This window comes from Chiloscyllium punctatum, chromosome 20 (assembly GCF_047496795.1).
Source record: "Chiloscyllium punctatum isolate Juve2018m chromosome 20, sChiPun1.3, whole genome shotgun sequence".
NCBI classification, from domain to species: domain Eukaryota; kingdom Metazoa; phylum Chordata; class Chondrichthyes; order Orectolobiformes; family Hemiscylliidae; genus Chiloscyllium; species Chiloscyllium punctatum.
In genome coordinates, this window is record NC_092758.1 from 26,686,544 (window position 1) to 26,705,057 (window position 18,514).

The 18,514-nt window shown below is 41.4% G+C and overlaps 1 protein-coding gene across 1 annotated transcript in view; it reads left to right on the forward strand.

Annotated features, from left to right (window-relative positions):
- The first annotated feature begins 15,472 nt into the window (after window positions 1-15,472).
- The window catches only part of shroom1 (shroom family member 1), a 75,567-nt gene continuing 72,525 nt past the window's right edge, over window positions 15,473-18,514 (forward strand). The window contains exon 1 of the mRNA XM_072590539.1: window positions 15,473-15,815. The gene's annotated coding sequence lies outside the window, so the exon portion shown is untranslated. The remainder of the gene's footprint in view (window positions 15,816-18,514) is intronic.

Sequence of the window (18,514 nt, forward strand, 5' to 3'; positions counted from 1 at the left end):
AGAGCACAGCAGTTCAGGCAGCATCCAAGGAGTTTCAAAATCGACGTTTTGGGCAAAAGCCCTCATTAGGAATAAAGGCAGTGAGCCTGGAGCGTGGAGAGATAAGCTAGAGGAGGGTGGGGGTGGGGAGAAAGTAGCACAGAGTACAATGGTGAGTGGGGGAGGGGATGAAGGTGGAAGAGGAGAGGGTGGAGTGGATAGGTGGAAAAGGAGATAGGCAGGTAGGACAAGTCCGGACAAGTCATGGGGACAGTGCTGAGCTGGAAGTTTAGAACTAGGGTGAGGTGGGGGAAGGGGAGTTGGGAAGTTATTTTGTGGCTGTACAGGGCATTTGGTTAGGCCCATTTTGGAGTATTGTGTGCAATTCTGGTCTCTCTCCCATCGGAAGGATGTTGTGAAACTTGAAAGGGTTCAGAAAAGGTTTATGAAGATGTTGCCAGGGTTGTAGATTTTGAGCTATAGGGAGAGGCTGAAAAGGCTGGGGCTATTTTCCCTGGAGCATCGGAGGCTGAGGGGTGACCTTAAAGATTTATAAAAATCATGAGGGGCGTGGATAAGGTAAATAGGCAAGTTCATTTCCCCGGGATAGGGGAATACAAATCTAGAGAGCATCAATTTAGGGTGAGAGGGGAAAGATTATAAACAGAACCTAAGGGCAACTTCTTCATGCAGAGTGTGGTGTTTATATGGAATGAGCTGCCAGAAGAAGTGGTGGATGATGGTACAATTACAATATTTAAAAGGCATCTGGATGGGTACATGAATAGGAAGGGTTTACAGGGAAATGGTTCAAATGCTGACAAATGGAACTAGATTTCTGCAGGATGCCTGTCAGTATGGATGAATTGGATCGAAGAGTGCGGTATATTTCTATGGTTACGAATGGTCTCTTAGATAACCTGCTCTAGGCTTGTAGGTCCCGTTGTTATTTGTTGAATTATGTTCCATAGCCTAATCATAGTTTAAGGCATTTGTCTGAATCACTGTGCAGTGAATGAGGCAGCAGAGGAGCTGACAAGGACTGGAGTGTTAGGATTTGGCCAGCAAGAGAATGGAGTAGGAGAGCTAGTGGAAGGTGAGTGAAGAGGCAGGTGAAGTGGCGAGGGTCTGAGTGGAGGCAGTGACTGATATGCCTTTAAAATATTGTTCTTTGGTGCAAAAAGCTACCTGTGGCATTATTGGGAGCAATGTCAAAGGCAATGCAACTGCATACATGCTAAAGATATGTCCTGAAGTTGCAGTGACAGAAAACGTAGCCATTTACAATACCCTTCCCTGCCTTTTTTTAATGGTTCTTTGTACCACAAATAATCCTTAGTTATGGAAACCTTCTCTCTTATGTTGTTGGTTGTCAATTGGTTGTGTTACGTAAAGATCAACGTGCGTCCTTTGTTGAACAACTCCAAAGCTGTTTTTTTAAAAAATGCATTTTAATTAGCAGAGATCTCCTGTGTCCAAACAAACAGGTATTCCTTTGTAAAGGGCTTATTCAAACTCATCCAATTAAACCTGTTTGGCTGCAAGCATGTGTGTTGTAATTGCATCAAGGTTTGTATAATTCGCCCTGCTATGTGAATTCCGCCAGGTCCATGTGTTTCAAGAAATGCTCATATGTTGTGCAAGTTCTGTGTCTTTGGCAGTCAGTACCAGAGACAATTTGCAGTTAAGAGGCTGAGATGGTTGAGAAAAACAGATGGAGGAGATATGGATATGTTCCAAGGCATGCTGAAGCTCTATGTGGAAAAGTGGGTGGAGGAGGCTTGAGTCCTGTCTGGATTCTCAGGGAACTCTGGTTTATGGGTTTACAGCTGTGGGAAAAGGCTGGGGGAGAGGAGAGGATGGGGAAACTTCCAGCCAAGGCTTAATGAATCTGTTATGGGTAAGCTAGAAGGGGTGGCATGTTGGCTTAGTGGTTAGCACTGCTGCCTCACAGTGCCAGCAACCTGGATTAGATTCCTGCCTCAGGTGGCAGGCTGTCTGTGTGGAGTTTGTATATTCTCCCCGTGTCTGTGTGGGTTTCCTCTGGGTGCCCTGGTTTCCTCCACAATCCAAAGATGTGCAGGTCAGGTGAATTGGCCGTGCTAAGTTGCCCATAGTGTTAGGTGCATTAGTCGGGGAGAAATATGGCGAATGGGTCTGGGTGGGTTACTCTGTGAAGGGTCAGTATGGACTTATTAGGCCTAAGGGCCTGAGTTGAAAAATGTGGTGCTGGAAAAGCACAGCAGGCCAGGCAGCATCCAAGGAGCAGGAGAATCGACGTTTCGGGCAGAAGACCTTCAGGCCTAAGGGCCTGTTTCCATACTGTAGGGAATCTAATCTAACCTAATCTTACAGATGAGGCGAGATCTACAGTCCTGTACAGGCTTTTTTATTTGTAGCAGGCCACTGGGAGAAAAGATTTTTTGAAATTTTGCAGGTTCCGATCTCTCCACCGAAGATGTGATCTCTCCTCCTTGTCCTCTTCATTCCACTTGTAGCTGAGTGGATGAACAATAATGCATGCACAGAGTGCACTGTGAATCTATGTATGGCACAAGCACAGCATCGAGAGGACTGTCCGGCAGTTTCTCAGTCACTATCTGAGAAATAAATGGTGTCAAAGAATGAGATTCAGGACAGGCTGCTAAATTCAGATAACCTTGTAAAATACCAAATGGTTGGCGATTTGTGCATTGTGATTAAAAGTGAAGCATGTGGAATTGATGGAATATAAAGTGGTTTGTCAAGAAAAGTAGAGGAGCTGAATATTCCTTAAATAGAGGAAAAAACTGCAGAAAGCTCCAGAACGGAGGGACTTTGGGGTTCTTGTCCATGAATCTCAAAAAACTAGCATCCAGGAAGTCTAGCAGACGGAAGGCAAATTGAATATCGGCCTTTATTTCAAAGAGACTAGACATTCAGCTTTGCTAAATCTATAGAAGGCACAAATTGGACCATAGCTGGAATACTGTGAACTGTTTTAGGCTGCTTATCTGAAGAAAGATACACGGGGGTTGGAGGCAGTCCAGAGAAGGTTCACTAGACTGGCATAGATATGGAGGGACTGTCTTCTGAAGAGAAGTTGTATTTATTGAAATTTGGAAAAATGACAGGTAACGTTATTGATATATGCAAGATTCTTAGGAGACTTGGTGGGATAGATGTAGAAAAGTACTCTCCCCTTGTGGGAGAGTCTAGAATCTGAGAATAAGGGGTCACACAGTTAAAACACAGGTGAGGAGGAACATATTCACTGAGGTAGTACATTTGTGGAATTCTTTATTATAGAGGGTTATTGAAGCTGGACCATTAAATATATTCCAGACTGAGATGCAGATTTTTAATCAGTAAGGAAATCAAGATAAAAGACAAAAGTGGAGTGGAGGATTCAGATCAGCCAGAACCTTTCTCCCTTGTCTTTGACATCTATGTGCACCATGACAATTCTTCCCCTCCCACTAAGAGTTCATCTCTGGCCCAGAAGAGATGTCCTGAACTTTGGAACCAGGTAGGCAACACAGCCTTTGGAATACTCTTTGCTGCTGAAAACAGTGTCTATTCCTTCTGTTAACCCCTATGACTACAACATATCCCTTTTCTTCCCACTTGAATGGTATGCTATAACATGGTGCTTTGGTCAGTTTGCTCAACCTCCCCGGAGGGTGGTACCTAATACCAGTTGGAGAAGAGCACTGGCTTATGCTCCAAAGCTAAATTCTGAATCCCAATACCTGCCAGTATTGCAGTCGTACTCTTCTGTCCCTGACCATGGGTCAAATGTGATGTAACTCATCAAATGGGTCTGACTGCCTCCTGAAACAGTTTCCAGGTACTCCTTCCCTCTGCCTGAGGCATTGCAATGTCTGTGACCAGCTTTCCTGTAGTTGTCTTACTGGCTGCATTTGGTTTCCATGGCCTCTGTGTGGCAGCAACTTCCAGAGCCAGACATCAGTGCTGCAACTGGTGATCGCCATGCATGGAACATTGGAGTGGCTGCTGGCGCACACAGTCGGGAGGCTTGGAGGGAGTGTTCCCGGCAACTCTGCCATTAATTCCAAGCTGAGGTTCCTCGAGCTCGCCGTGACCACTATTGATTATTAAGCTGCAACCTATCCAGCCATCTCTATTCTATTTAATTAATTAATTTGGATGTTAAGTATTTTAAAAATTAATTCTTTGACTGTATTTGTCTGCTGTAATAATATCTTTTCAAATTTTCCCCCTGTTGCCTTTCTCACTGCTATCTCAGTCCACTTCACTGTGATGCTGATGTACCGCGCACACACTGGCAATCTGGATATTTCTGTCTCTGTCTCTCTGTATCATTGGACATCCAGCCCATTTTCTCTAACTCCAAAAAAAATTGGACTAGTAACTCAAACACTCATTCAAATTGCATGTATAAACAGGCCTGAGACTTCCCAGCACCAAAACATAGAAACTCAAAAATAAAACTAAAACGATGTCTTCCCTCATCTTAACACAAAAAATATAGAAATACAAATCAAACTTAAAGCAATGAGTCATTGCTCTGCTTACGAACACAAGATCTCAAACAATAACAATGCATTATGAACCTTTGCATTCCTTGTCATTCAGTTTTAATTCTAGGTTGAGATAATACTAGGTTTGCTTCACTGAAGCATTCTCATTCCACCAGCTGCCATTATTACAGATTAATGTTGAGATATTTCATTTGTGTTGATTTACCTGTCTGACCTACTTCGTGCATTTAATTTGGTTTTTATTCCAAATTTCAGAATTTTTTGTTTATTAATTCTTAATATAATGGTAAGATATCTAAACTTATTCCGGTTCAATTCATCTTGTGCAAACTTTCATATGACCTATTGTATCCCATGCCTGTTTTCATATATAAGATTGTAAGCAACTATACCAATTTGAGTTAGGCACAAATGTTTGCACCTCTCATCATCTGGACTGGTGCCCAAGGGAAACTTAGAAACATCTTCCAATCTAAAGCCAATTTTCACACATTACCTTATTTGCAGAGTTTCTCAAAGTAATTATACATCTATACATAACTATTTCTATTTTGGCTATTGAATAAACTTTTCTCGAGAGTACGTCAGGTAGATTCCTGGATGAATGGGCAGTACATGCACCTGATACTTTAGGTATGTACTGTTCTGCCTAATCCATCAGTTTCTGTTTGAATATTCTGGGGTGGAGATGGAGTACATTGATACCATTTAATCTCTCTAAGGGGATGGTAACTTTACAGCTTCTAACAATGGTGATGCTTTTTTTTAAGATTAGATTTAAAACTTCAATTTCAGTTTTGAAATAAGTGGATTGTATGTAAATTTCAGTTCAGTAAAGAAAAACCCGTCCCAACCTATTTCTGATTTCTGTGACTCTTTTAAATTCACTGGAAAGAAACATGAAGAGGGCACCTTGAAGAGTTGTGCACATTTCTTGACAGGCGATTAATGATGTTTAGTAGTAAAGTAAACTGATACGGGCAAATCTGTAAAACATAAAAGTACTTTGGCACGAAATAGTTTGCTTTGATAAGGATATTCAGAAACTGTAGATAAACAGCCTGTTTGTAAAGCTTTGAACCATTCATTGCTTAAACACTAATTCAGGGAATTCAGTATGAACAAAACAAGATGCTGCTAAGTCCATTCGATAATTAAGATTCAATTAAAAAAGAACATAATGAAATGTTCATTGGTAAAGCTGCATGAAAGCGTACATCTTTCATTGAGCCTCTCCAAATCTTTGTGGAATTTGTTCTGTAAACTTTTCTCTCCTTTTTAAAAGCTTTTCAAAATTTCATTCCTTCGATTAAGCTTTTGGTTATCTTTCCTGAATGTTCCTCTCCAGTCTTAGCATATGCTTTCCCTATGCTTGTGTAGTTTGTTAATGATTATATTTAAATGCAACTTGTTGTTAAAAGTATCAAGAATGATGAGTAGACTCTAGGTGGGTCGGTGTGATTTAGGTAAACGCAAGGATTTAATTGTCCCACTGTTGGATTTTCTGCTGGCCAAATAAAATTAAAATTGATTTATTATTTCAAAATGTTGGTCTGGTTTGCAAACCTCTTTATGGATGTCATCCAATTCCACTTAGATAATGTACTCCAGTGGCACTTGCAGCTGGTACTCTTCCAACAGAGCTATAGCAAACCCCTCTCGTTTCACTCTACAATGGGTGGACAACCCTTCATTCAGGAGAAAGTGAGGACTGCAGATGCTGGAAATCAGAGCTGAAACATGTGTCGCTGGAAAAGCGCATCCAAGGAGCAGGAGAATCGATGTTTCGGGCATAAGCCCTTCTTCAGGAATGAGGAAGGTGTGCCAAGCAGGCTAAGATAAAAGGTAGGGAGGAGAGACTTGGGGGAGGGGCGTTGGGAATGCGATAGGTGGAAGGAGGTTAAGGTGAGGGTGATAGGCCGGAGAGGGGGTGCGGGCGGAGAGGTCGGGAAGAAGATTGCAGGTCAAGAAGGCAGTGCTGAGTCAGAGGGTTGGGACTGAGATAAGGTGGGGGGTGGGGAAATGAGGAAGCTGGAGAAATCTGCATTCATCCCTTGTGGTTGGAGGGTTCCTAGGCGGAAGATGAGGTGCATTTCCTCCGGGTGTCGTGTTGCCATGGTCTGGCGATGGAGGAGGCCAAGGACCTGCATGTCCTTGGCGGAATGGGAGGGGGAGTTGAAGTGTTCAGCCACAGGGCGGTTGGGTTGGTTGGTGCAGGTGTCCCAGAGGTGTTCTCTGAAATGTTCCACAAGTAGGTGGCCTGTCTCCCCAATATCGAGGAGGCCACATCTGGTGCAGCGGATGCAGTAAATGATGTGTGTGGAAGTGCAGGTGAATTTGTGACAGATATGGAAGGATTCCTTGGGGCCTTGGAGGGAAATGAGGGGGGAGGTGTGGGCACAAGTTTTTCATTTCTTGTGGTTGCAGGGGAAGGTGCGGAGAGTGGAGGTTGGGTTGGTGGGGGGGTGTGGACCTGACGAGGGAGACACTGAGGGAGTGGTCTTTCTGGAACGCTGATAGGGGAGGGAAATATATCCTTGGTGGTGGGGTCTGTTTGGAGGTGGCGGAAATGACGAAGGATGATCCGATGTATCTGGAGGTGGTGGGGTGGTAGGTGAGGACCAGTGGAATTCTGTCCTGGCGGTGATTGGAGGGGCGGGGTTCAAGGGCAGAGAAGCGGGAAGTGGAGGAGATGCGGTGGAGAGCATCGTCGACCACGTCTGAGGGGAAATTGCGGTCTTTGAATAAGGAGGCCATCTGGGTTGTTCGGTATTGGAATTGATACTCCTGGGAGCAGATGCAGCAGAAGCGAAGGAATTGGGAATATGGGATGGTGTTTTTACAGGGAGCAGGGTGGGAGGAGGTATAGTCTAGGTAGCTGTGGGAGTCGGTTGGTTTATAGTGAATGTCCGTATTGACTTGGTCGCCTGAGATAGAAATGGAGAGGTCTAGGAAGGGAAGGGAGGAGTCTGAGACAGTCCAGGTAAATTTGAGGTCAGGGTGGACGGTGTTAGTAAAGTGGATGAACTGTTAAACCTCCTTGTGGAAGCACGAGGTAGCGCTGATACAGTCATCGATGTAGCAGAGGAAACCTCTACAAGGTCACCCCTCTGCCTCTGACATTCCAGGGAAAACAGCCCTGATCTATTCAACCTCTCCCAATAGCTCAAATCCTTCAACCTCTAGAATTGTTGTATTTCTCAACCATAGTTCTGACAACCAATTAGACAGCTTTAACTTTAAAAAGTTATTTCAAAGTTTTGTTTAATTTTTTCTTTGACCAGTTATTCATAATTGAACTTCCTGTTTTTGTAAAACAGAACGAAAACCTTCATTCATGAAACATGATATTGTGGCAATGTAGTTAACTAACAATTGCCAAGCAAACCATTCAGTTCAAGAGCAACAGATGCTAGTCTTGCCAATGACGCTCTGAAGCCACAAAAGAATAAAATTTAAAAATAGAATGGTTATTCTTACACTGAGTGAATTCTTATAATCAATTAAGAGTTTTGGAGGTTCTGACCAGTTGAAATTCCAGTATTTTTACTGGAGCTTGAGTCATTATCTTTTTTTTAAAGTGACATCCCAGGGCTCTTTCTGGAAATATCAATTCATCTGCCTCCGGAATGGAGTGGGTGATAAAATTTCCTGTCTTGGCCAGTACAACAGTCGTCTGCAGCATTTAGTTTCTAAGGATGCAAACCATTTTTGTACAGTCTCACATGAAGTATTAGTAATGAATAGTATGTTACATATAACAGTCATTAAAATTTCATTTCAATTTAATTACTTAAAAATGGAAGATAAATTCATGCACAGTCGAACTCAAAGTTTTACTGAAGTCTAAAAGCCACCATTTTCAAAATTCTTTCTGTTCTGAAGAAGAGTTATATCAGGCTTGAAACATTAATATTTCTCAGCGCTTTCTGTTTTTTGTTTCAGATTTCCAGTTTTTCTTCCTTGCCGGTCTGTTTACTGTGTTGTTTGCTTTAATATTCTAACCAAAAAGAGAGTAATGTATATTTCTGAGTCGCTTGTCAATATGATACTGTATCGATTTTTCTCATCTGTCAGAATTTCCTCTGCTATGTATGACACTTTTTTTTCCAAGAACGCAAGTAAAATTGGGAACTTTATAGATTTGCATGGTGCGGTTGATGAATTATCAAGATTGTATACCACAGATGTTTGGTATATTAGCACTTGGCACAGTAGGCACTTCCCCACTTTCTTCCTCTTTTAGTGATTTACTCAAAGCATCCCCTTTTTTCTTTGTTTAGTTACATGCTTCTCACTGGTTATTTAGGACTTCATAAGTCCTTATTGGTTTCTCACTGACAATTTTATACCTGCTTTGGTTGGTTTTGATTTGTAATGTTTTAATTCTGACTCCCTGTTTTGTTTTGATATAGTCAACAAATTGCAATACATAAACACCATGCTTGCGTACAGATTTTTTTCAATAGTAAGCATTTGCAACTGCTTGCAAGCTATCCTTAATATGCTTTATACAGACACATGTGATCATTGCTTTTAGACAGCCATAAGAGCAACTGCAAAAATGTCAAACTGAATCATTCTATTATCTGGGTGTTTGTTTTTTAAAAAAAAGACGAATCTGGGAGGTCTTGTTTGACAGTAATTTCCATAACTTCAAGGTTACCATGTTAAATCTTTCACTGTGTTATTAAAGTTCTGGAGGGGCCCTCATGCCTCCATTTCTGTGGACACTAAGGTGACAGCAGTGTGAAATTTGAAAGGAATCAGTGGAGCTGAACAGAATTCAAGCTGCTGCAGGTGTATCATTAAATTGAAAGGACACTGGCTTCCATCAACACTGTCACTGTAACAGGAATGCAAGGGGTAATGGACACCGTCCTCTGTTTAAAATGTAATTCAGTGTGGGGAAATTTCAATTATTCCGAAATAACTTTAGGTATTTATCTTGCTAATCACATCCATGTCCTCTTATTTAAAAACTGGGAAAGTATTTTTAAAAACCGCTTTTAAAAACACAGTCACTGAACATCTTAACTGTGGTGAGAAATGTTTATTCTGAAGTGTCTTTTCCAGAAACATGAGCCCTGTATTATGTCGCTGTTCTAGTAACCACAGGTCTAGTTCCAAAAATAAATTGTTTCTCTGCCAGCCAAAGGGGAAATCAGTTTCGGGTGGTGCTTTTGGAAGTAAAGATGAAATTTTTTTTGTTTAATTAGTTGGTTAACTTTCTGTTCAAGTTTGAAACTTTGAATAAAACCAGAAAACTCTGAAATACAAAAAAGTTTCAAAGAAGGATTTTGCCATAATATCTGCCTGCAGATGCTGATTAACTTGCTGTCTACTTTCTGTATTGTCTAACCTTTTTCCCTTTAGATTAAGAGCATTTGCAATTTTGAACTTGTCAATTTCCAGCATTCCTTTCTTGCTGCTTTTCAAGCTTATCTTTATATTTTCACTCAGATTTTCCAACTTGTTTCTCTTACTTGGACCAAAACAATTTTGTCTTGAATATCATCACTGTAAAGCTGCTTAAGGGGGGAAAGTTCATTTCGTACTTCTACTTTTTGTGAACTATGAACCAAGGTTTATTATCTCAGACTTTTAGAATTGCTTCATCTATTTGATTACTTAATAGCTTTGGACTGGCTCAAAAAAACTTCTCCCAAGTGATATGCTTTAGTTATACATCGAGCCACTACATTTCCATCTGACTTCCTGGTGTCCCAGCCAATTAGATAATTGGAATCTCAATGCATCATGGTACAAATACTTACAATGCCCTCCTTATTAAACCCTCATGATTATCAGCCTTTATACCAGTGTTAATGCAATTGCAACAAGGGGAAGAAAATATAAAATTGAATGATTCAATCTCCTGGTTGTCAGTTTAAAAGTAAGCCAAGATTCTGAGAATCGTGATTAGCTTTAAAGTTACCATGTTGAGTATTTCATCATATCTTGAATTTAGGGACTTCCTACCTTCGCTGTGATTTTAAAACAAAGCCCATGAGTTTCTTCTAGTTCCACCATTTAAGAGGACCCTATGAAAATCAGAATTGAAGAATGATAGAGATGAGTCACCAGAAAAGAAAACAGTGGGCATAAAGGTTCAATGTAGCAAGGCAGCACCAGGATTCAGCAAGGTGAACCTGAAGGTAATGTTGTGACTGAAAGGGCAAAGATATTTTGTTTCCTATGGACATGAGGAAGATGGCTGCTGCTCAAAACAGGCAGATGTGGTCCAAAGGTTCTGGATTAGTGGTGCTGGAAGAGCACAGCAGTTCAGGCAGCATCCAAGTAGCTTCGAAATCGACGTTTCGGGCAATTTTGAATTGCTTCGATTTCGAAGCTACTTGGATGCTGCCTGAACTGCTGTGCTCTTCCAGCGCCACTAATCCAGAATCTGGTTTCCAGCATCTGCAGTCATTTGTTTTTACCTCATGGTTCAAAGGTTACTGAGGAGGTCAGCAAGCTGGAGTATTGGACCTCGCTCCTGAATACAGTGCCAGAAAATGTTCAATGATCTAATCAGCACAGGAAAAGATTTCAATTTAAATTTTATCACCTTGCTGAACCCTGGTGCTGCCTTGTTACATTGAACCTCCATTTCCACAGTTTCCTTCTCCAGTGACTCCTCCTCTCTATCATTCTTCAATTCTGATTTTCATAGGGTGCACTTAAATGGTGGAACTAATCCCCCATCTGTTACTTAGATAGGGAATTTTATCACAGTGAAAGTAGGAGGCTCTCATTAGTGATGTGATGAAATATTTAAGAGTAACTTTAAAGCTTATCATGTGTACAGAAGTGCAGGAATACAGTGAAAAGTGTACAATGCCACCACACAAGACACCATCTTAGTATTAAGATACCTAGGTTAAAAAAACCTTGGGTACAAAGTAGGAAGGGAAACTGAGTTAATAAGTTCAACATTATTTCACAGGGTAAGTAGAAAAATAAAGAATAAGGTAATGGCTAACAAAGTCTTTCTTCGGAAAATAAAGGAATAAGTTCAGATACCATCATTGCTGCTGAAGCTGCTGCCTCTCTGATCTCCCCTGGTGCCTCGGGAGCATGCCCAATTAGGACCCACTTGCAACCCCAACCAAGACAAGTGAGTGAAAAGGCCCAGTCAAATACAAACCTCCATCATTCTCTTGCATAGTTCCTCTTCACATCATGCCTTGCTGTTAGGGACACCCATTTCTCTTGCTGGGAAGGTACTATGACACATCCTCATCTTACACTCTCCCTCATCTTCATAAGGAAACCTTTTTATTTGTCCTTCAAGGAAGGTGACAAAATTTCACAACAATGGTCCTAAGGAGAAGAGGATCAGTTCCTGTGATGAGGTATTGTTCAATCAAGAGAAGTTGTATATTCTTGGCCTGTATTCCCCCTAGTATGGAAGAATGAGAGATGAGCTACTTGAAATGTATTAAATCTGTGCTTTTTTTTAAGGTCCTGAACCAGCAGATGGTTAAGAAAAAAGTTGTTGCAATTTTAAAAGCAAAATATGAGCTCTTGCAGTGCAGTGGCAATGCCCCTATCTCTGATCCAGAAGACCTATGTTCAAGTTCCATCTGCTTCAGTGGTGTGTAATAATATCCCTGAACGGGTTGGTGAGAAAATATCCAACAGCAAAATAGTGTGTATGTTAGACATTCGAAAGAGAAGCTAAAAGTGGAGAAACTCAGCAGGTCTGATAGGATCTGTAGAGAGAGGGAAAACAGTGCTTCTCCATAGGTACTGCTAGACCTGCTGAGTTTCTCCAGCACCTTCAGTGTTTCTTGCTGTTGTTGCCTCTGCTCCTCTTGTTCCTCACCTGTGGTCCAAGGTATTGTTGCATAAGGGATTCCTATTGAAATAAAAGGCTAAAAACTCCTAGAAATAATCTCCAGAGTGTTGAAACTCAACAGAAAGCACGAGCAAGCTTTCAACAAAAGCCCTATGAGCAAAGGTTTTTCACTTGATCAACCAGCCAACACCAGAACTCAATACATCCTGTCTGTTTGCTTGCTCAGGCCACTCCAATCATTTCATGTTTCCTGTCCAGTTCTAAGAAGCTGGCATACAGCTTAAAGTGTAAACCCAGGATTAAATAAGTAGCTAATAAGCAATTTAATTATTTAAATGGCAGAGTTGCCTGAACCAAAGGGATTTCACCCGTTTCTCCTCACACCCCCACCCCCATCTCCCCATTCAGACAGATGATGATAAAATTGAAGACTTGGAGAGTTCCTAACACGTCAGTACCTACAGGCACTCCAAACTAGCACCTGCTGAGAAACCTTCACCACTCACCTTCTCAGACTGAACAGCCCACACTGTGCCTCTCCCATTTTGGATTGAGGTGTTAGGGCAAGCTTGAAAATAGATTCGTGCTAGCCCTGGTCAGCACTTTTTCCCAACCCCCATGAAGAAGTTCCTGCCTCATTAGTAACGCCAAAAGTGAGAAAATCACCAATGCGGGAAGTTCAGTCCCATATCTGCATTTTACCCTTCCTTGCATGCCTGTCAAACCCTCAGCAGCAGCCTGCATTCATGGGCTCTGTATCTCTGTGTCTGTGTTTCTGTCTGTCTCTGTACTTTTTTTAGAGGGTCCACAGATTTGTAGCAGTAAGAAGGGAGGATTGAAAGGAATAGTTCCTGCCTTTAGGGATGGGAAAATGGTATGCCATCACCCTATGTCACTGGGCTGGGATAGATGTCTGTAAACCTCTGCATTTTACAAAATGAAACTAGGCTTCATAGCCAAAGGCAGTAATACCATGGTACTGTCAAATGAGATGAAATGACAGACCTGTCAATGTACAGAGCCAAACAGTGAAACAAGCTTTTTAACATGAAAGGCTTGTGTTGTTCAGCAAGAAAAATATCCCTTGAACAAACAAAACAAGTAGTGGTTCAATCTATCTGGTTTCACATGGTGGGTGAGGTTACAAATTTTAGTTTCATTGGCCTTGGCGATATCAAGAAAATATATCTTCATTTGTATCTGGTTTTGTGCTCTAAGTATTTAGCCCTTTGATTCTGGGTAAAGTTTCCCATCATTCACAAAATCTAAACACTTTTAGCATGATTTCCCTGATACAAAGCAAGTTTCCTGACAAAATCTATCTTTATTCTTTCTTTTCTCATAATGTTTATGTAAATGTGTTTATAAATTCTTCAATGACCTTAAATTTCCACAAATTTGTCTTTTAATAGTGTCAGTGATGATCGAGGCTCTCCTTTTCTGCTCATTTTTTTTTTCCATATCTGGGAAACACTCATTTTCTATTCTACTGGTACCAGAATTGCAAGTAAATTGCTTCTAAATGAGGGATTTTCTATTTTAAGTTTTTTTTAGTTAAAGTTCTTCCTTTTAAGCACACAGGAATAGGAGCAGTATTCATTGGCCCATTACACCATTTTAATAAAATCATGGGTGGTACTTCACCTCAACTCCAGTCTCCTGCCTGGTCGACATGTCCCTTGATTTGCTTTAGAGTACAAATTCCTTTTCTCTAATACGTTTAATGACTAAACGTTTACTGTGTAGTTCTCTGGGGTAGAGAAAAATATTCACGGCTTTAAGTGAAGTGATTTCTCCTCCATTCCCAAATGACTGTCTCCAAACCTTGAGAGAAAATCTTTCTTCTCTCTGATCATTTCCTGATCTATATATGTTATATAGAGAATTGGGATCTTTCAGATCTGAAACAAACAAAAATAGATTGCTGGAGAAACTCAGAAGGTCTGTCAACATCTGGGAAAAGAGTTAACATTTCCAGTCAGGCGAACTTTCTTCAGAACACTGTTCACTGTTTTCTCTTTGGGTTTGATTGTGAATTACAAATGAACACATTTTGGTCTTATGATGAGAGATTTGAGCACAATCCAGGCTGACACTGTTATATTCCTGAGGGATTGCTGAAGATGAGATGCTAAATTCAAACTTCGTCTAGCTTCCTATGCGAATGTAAAGGATCCTGTGTCATTCTTCGAAGAAAGGCAGCCAGCATATCACAGCCTGGTGCTCTGGCCAATTGTTAGCCCTCAACCAGCATCACTTATCTAGATTGCCTGGCTGTAACACTTTACTTAGTGAGAGAATAGTGTGTGCCAGTTCAGCTGCTGCATTCTTTTTGTTACATGAATGACTACACTTCAAGAGCACTCTGTAGATTATTCACGGATGTCTTGAGGTCATTAAACATGTTGGTAATACAAATTCTTCCTCCTTTAAAGTAACTACTGTATAAAGTAATACTCCAAAACAAAATAACCAAGACTTATGCTCTCTGAATAAGGGCTTAGTCATTTAAGCCTACGTGGAGAAGCAGGGGACAATGGATGCTTATTGAAGGCCGAGACCACTAAGTTTTCAACAAGGAAGGCAATGGACTACTGGTATTATCAGTAGACAATTAATCTGGTGACATAGGTAATGTTCTGGGGACCTGGGTTTGAACTGCATTATGGTATATGGTTGAATATGAATTCATTAAACATCTGGAAACAAGAGTCTAGTGGGAACCATCAAGTTCACGAACGTGGAAACTGCCATTCTTACTCGGACTGGCCAGTCCCACAGCTAAATGGTTGACTCTTTCAGGCAATCACGAATGGGCAATAAATGCTGGCCTGGCTGGTGACATCTACATTGTTGTGAATGAGTGAAAATAAAGATGGGAATAAGAAAGGGATAGTGCAGTTGAGGTAGAAAATCATCCTTGATCCCATTGAATGAATGGCAGAGGCGCAGGCCCACTCCTGGTCCCACTTCAGATGTTCAACGGGCAGCTTTCTTTTTTGAAAGTGGAGTACTAGTGGATGGGGAGTATCCAGGTATTCCAGCGAGAGAAAATATTTGTTCATTTTTTTTATACCCTTTAAAAAAAAAGTCCGACACAGAGGCGTCACGGAAAGACTTATCAAATTACCTTTGCACTGGACACCTGTAATGGTGAGACAGCAACAACGCGCAGGAACCTCAGCAAAGAAACAGTATTTGTTTAAGACTGAGTACCTCTCCTGTTTCTGAGGAGCTTGCCCCCTGTCCATGAGGTGTTTTTTTTCTCTTTTTTTTGTTTATTTGATTTAGGGACAGACACCTAGAAGTGGCGAGTTCTGTATTGTTTCTTCTCGAAAGGTGTTAGGATGGTACGAAGGGAACCCACAACACTTTGAACGAACTCTGATTTTAACTTTGTATTGCTGGGTGAATCATTAACCCGACACGCTGTTGTGTGAAGCAGGAATCCCTTCCGCTCCCACTGCCGAATTGCCAACGATCTTATCCCCTTTCTCTCGGTTTTGGGAATTGCTGAGCCGCTGGTCGTTGTAAGTAACGCAAAACTCTTGTTAGATGTTGCAAATGTTAACATGGCAACTCGGTATTATGTCCCGGATCAGGTTGGATCCGTGCGACTCCGGATTATGTGCACTGACTCTGTTTGAAATGATTGGGTTCTTTTCAACACTTTCATGTAATTATCGTTGGATTCATTCAACTGGCGAGAAATGCGGAACCATGGACGGTTTGCTATTTTCTGGTTTGTTTTGTACTCCGACTAATCTAAACTTTAGAAAAATTGTGTTCGATGTTGCTGCGTGACAGTACATGAGTGTTACTTTGGACCTGTGGCAATTCCATGAGTATGTGGGTGGGTGTGACTGTGGTGGGTTTGTGTCTGTGATAGCTGTGTCTCTGTGTCTAGATGGGTGTATGTCTGCGATAGCTCTGTGTCTCTGTGTGTGGGTTTGTGTCTGTGATAGCTCTGTGTCTCTGAGTATGTGGGTGGGTATCTGTGACAGCTTTGTGTTTCTGAGTGTGTGTTTGTGATAGGTCTGAGTGTATGTGTGTGTGCGATAGCTCCGTGTCTCTGCGAGTGTGTGGGTGTGTGTCTGTGGTGACTCTGTGATTGTGGTCAATCTATGTCCCTGACTTTGTGAATTTGCACAGTTCAGATTCTATGATTTGACACTTTTAACTCTGCCAGTGATTATATTTTGGTTGTGAAGGTCTATTTGAGTCTTGCTCTGTTACCTAAGTGATTTCGGGAAGTAAAAGTGTTTCGCCACTACCCAATGAATAGCACCTTGACTGCTTTCCTTCAACATTGATATTTCCATATTCAGGTGAAAGTGAAGATTGCAGATGCTGGAGATTAGAGTCAAGAGTGTGGTGCTGGAAAAGCACGGCAGGTCAGGCAGCATTCGAGGGGACAAGGAAAACCGATGTTTTGGCAAAAGTCTGACCTGTGTTTTTCCAGCACCACACGCTCGACTATTTCCATTAACACACGGACTGGAACCAACCAAGTCTGTACTGTAGCTGGTCATCTCAATTTGCGTCAATCTCGTGCCTTTAGCCCCACAGGACATTTCTTTACGGTTAATAATGCAGATGTTTTTATTGACCTGAAAACGGATTCATTACACGGTGTTGCCTGATCGGAATATTTCTAGCATTTTCTGCTTTAATTAAACTAAGAGACCTGGATTACTGATGCAGAAGCATGATGTAAGATTCTCCCAGCGTGGTTAGGAAAGTTAAAGTCAGTTGATCAAATAAAATCTAGAATTAAAAGCTAGTATCAGTAATGGTGATCATGAAAGTGATGGATTATTGTTTAAAAAAAACCCTGGTTCATTTTAGGACAGGAAATCTGCTGTCCTCAATGTGTCTGGCCTACATGTGACTCCAGATCGATTGTTATCTGGTCAACTCTTAACTGTCCTTGCAATGTACACAGTTATATTAAATTGATACAAAAAAGTCTAACAAGAATATGAAACTGGCCATAGGACACAACAAAGGCACGTTCAGCCCAAGAGGCTTATTGCTAACATCTGGGAGATTCTGCTAAAATTGGGAAAGCTGTCCCACAGACTAGTCAAGCAACAGCCCAACACATTCATACACACTGAATCTGAATTTTCAGCTAATGTTCCACACTATTCCAGCACCAGCTGTAACTGTGTTCTGTCCTGTCTATAAGATAGATCCACGACAACTTACCTCTGGCTCTTAAATATTAACTTCACACCCCTTGAAGTGCTATGCCACCAGATCAAGCATGGGCAAGGAAACCACTTTCCCCAACTACCCGGGAGGGTCTCATAACTGAATGGACCTCATAACATTAGAGAAATAAGTTCCAAGTCAGGATGATGTGAGGTGGAAGGGGAACTTGTGGGTATTCCCATGCATCTACTGCCCTTTTCCTTCTCCGTGATAGTGGTTGCAGATTTGGGAGGAAGGAACCTTGGTGAGTTACAGAAATGATTCTTATTTGTGTTATACTGTGCTGTCACTGCTGATTAGTGGTGGAGGGAGTATCCATCTCGATGCAAACCAGTCAGTGAATCAGAAAACCAAGATCACTTTCTTTGTGGAGAAAATTTATTGGTGACTTGTTCTTACAACCTATTCCCACACTCCGTGTTACTTATGTCCCTTTAAATAAGTACACTCATACAAACTTAACAATGTGAATAATCAGGTATTAACAGAGAGTGAATGTTTAAGATGGTGGAGGAGCTGCCAATCAAACAGTTTGAAGGATACGGGGTAGATTATTTAGGGCTGAGGTGTGGAGAAGTGTTGAGCTATGGAATTCTCTGCCACCAAATGTGGTTGAGGCCACAACACTGAATGTTTTTTCAAGAAAGACTTAGATGTTGTTCTTGGGACTAAAAGGGTGTGAGGAGAAAACAAGATCAGGGTGCTGAGTTGAATGATCAATCACAGTCTTTTGGAGTGATTGAGTGGCCTCAAAGGGACAAATGCTCTAACTCCTCCTTTTTCCAAGTTTCTATGTTTCAAGTGGATTATTTTGTCTTGGATAGTTTTGAACTACTTAAGTTTTTGCAGAGGTGGCAATCAACCAAGAAATTGGAGAGTGTTCTATCACATTCCCGACTTGAGCTTTGTACATGACAGACATGCTTTGGAGAGGCAGGAAGTGACTTACTCCCTGCAGACCAAGTAGCTATTGTCATAATCATAGAATAACAGAGCTCCAGAGCTGAGGGAA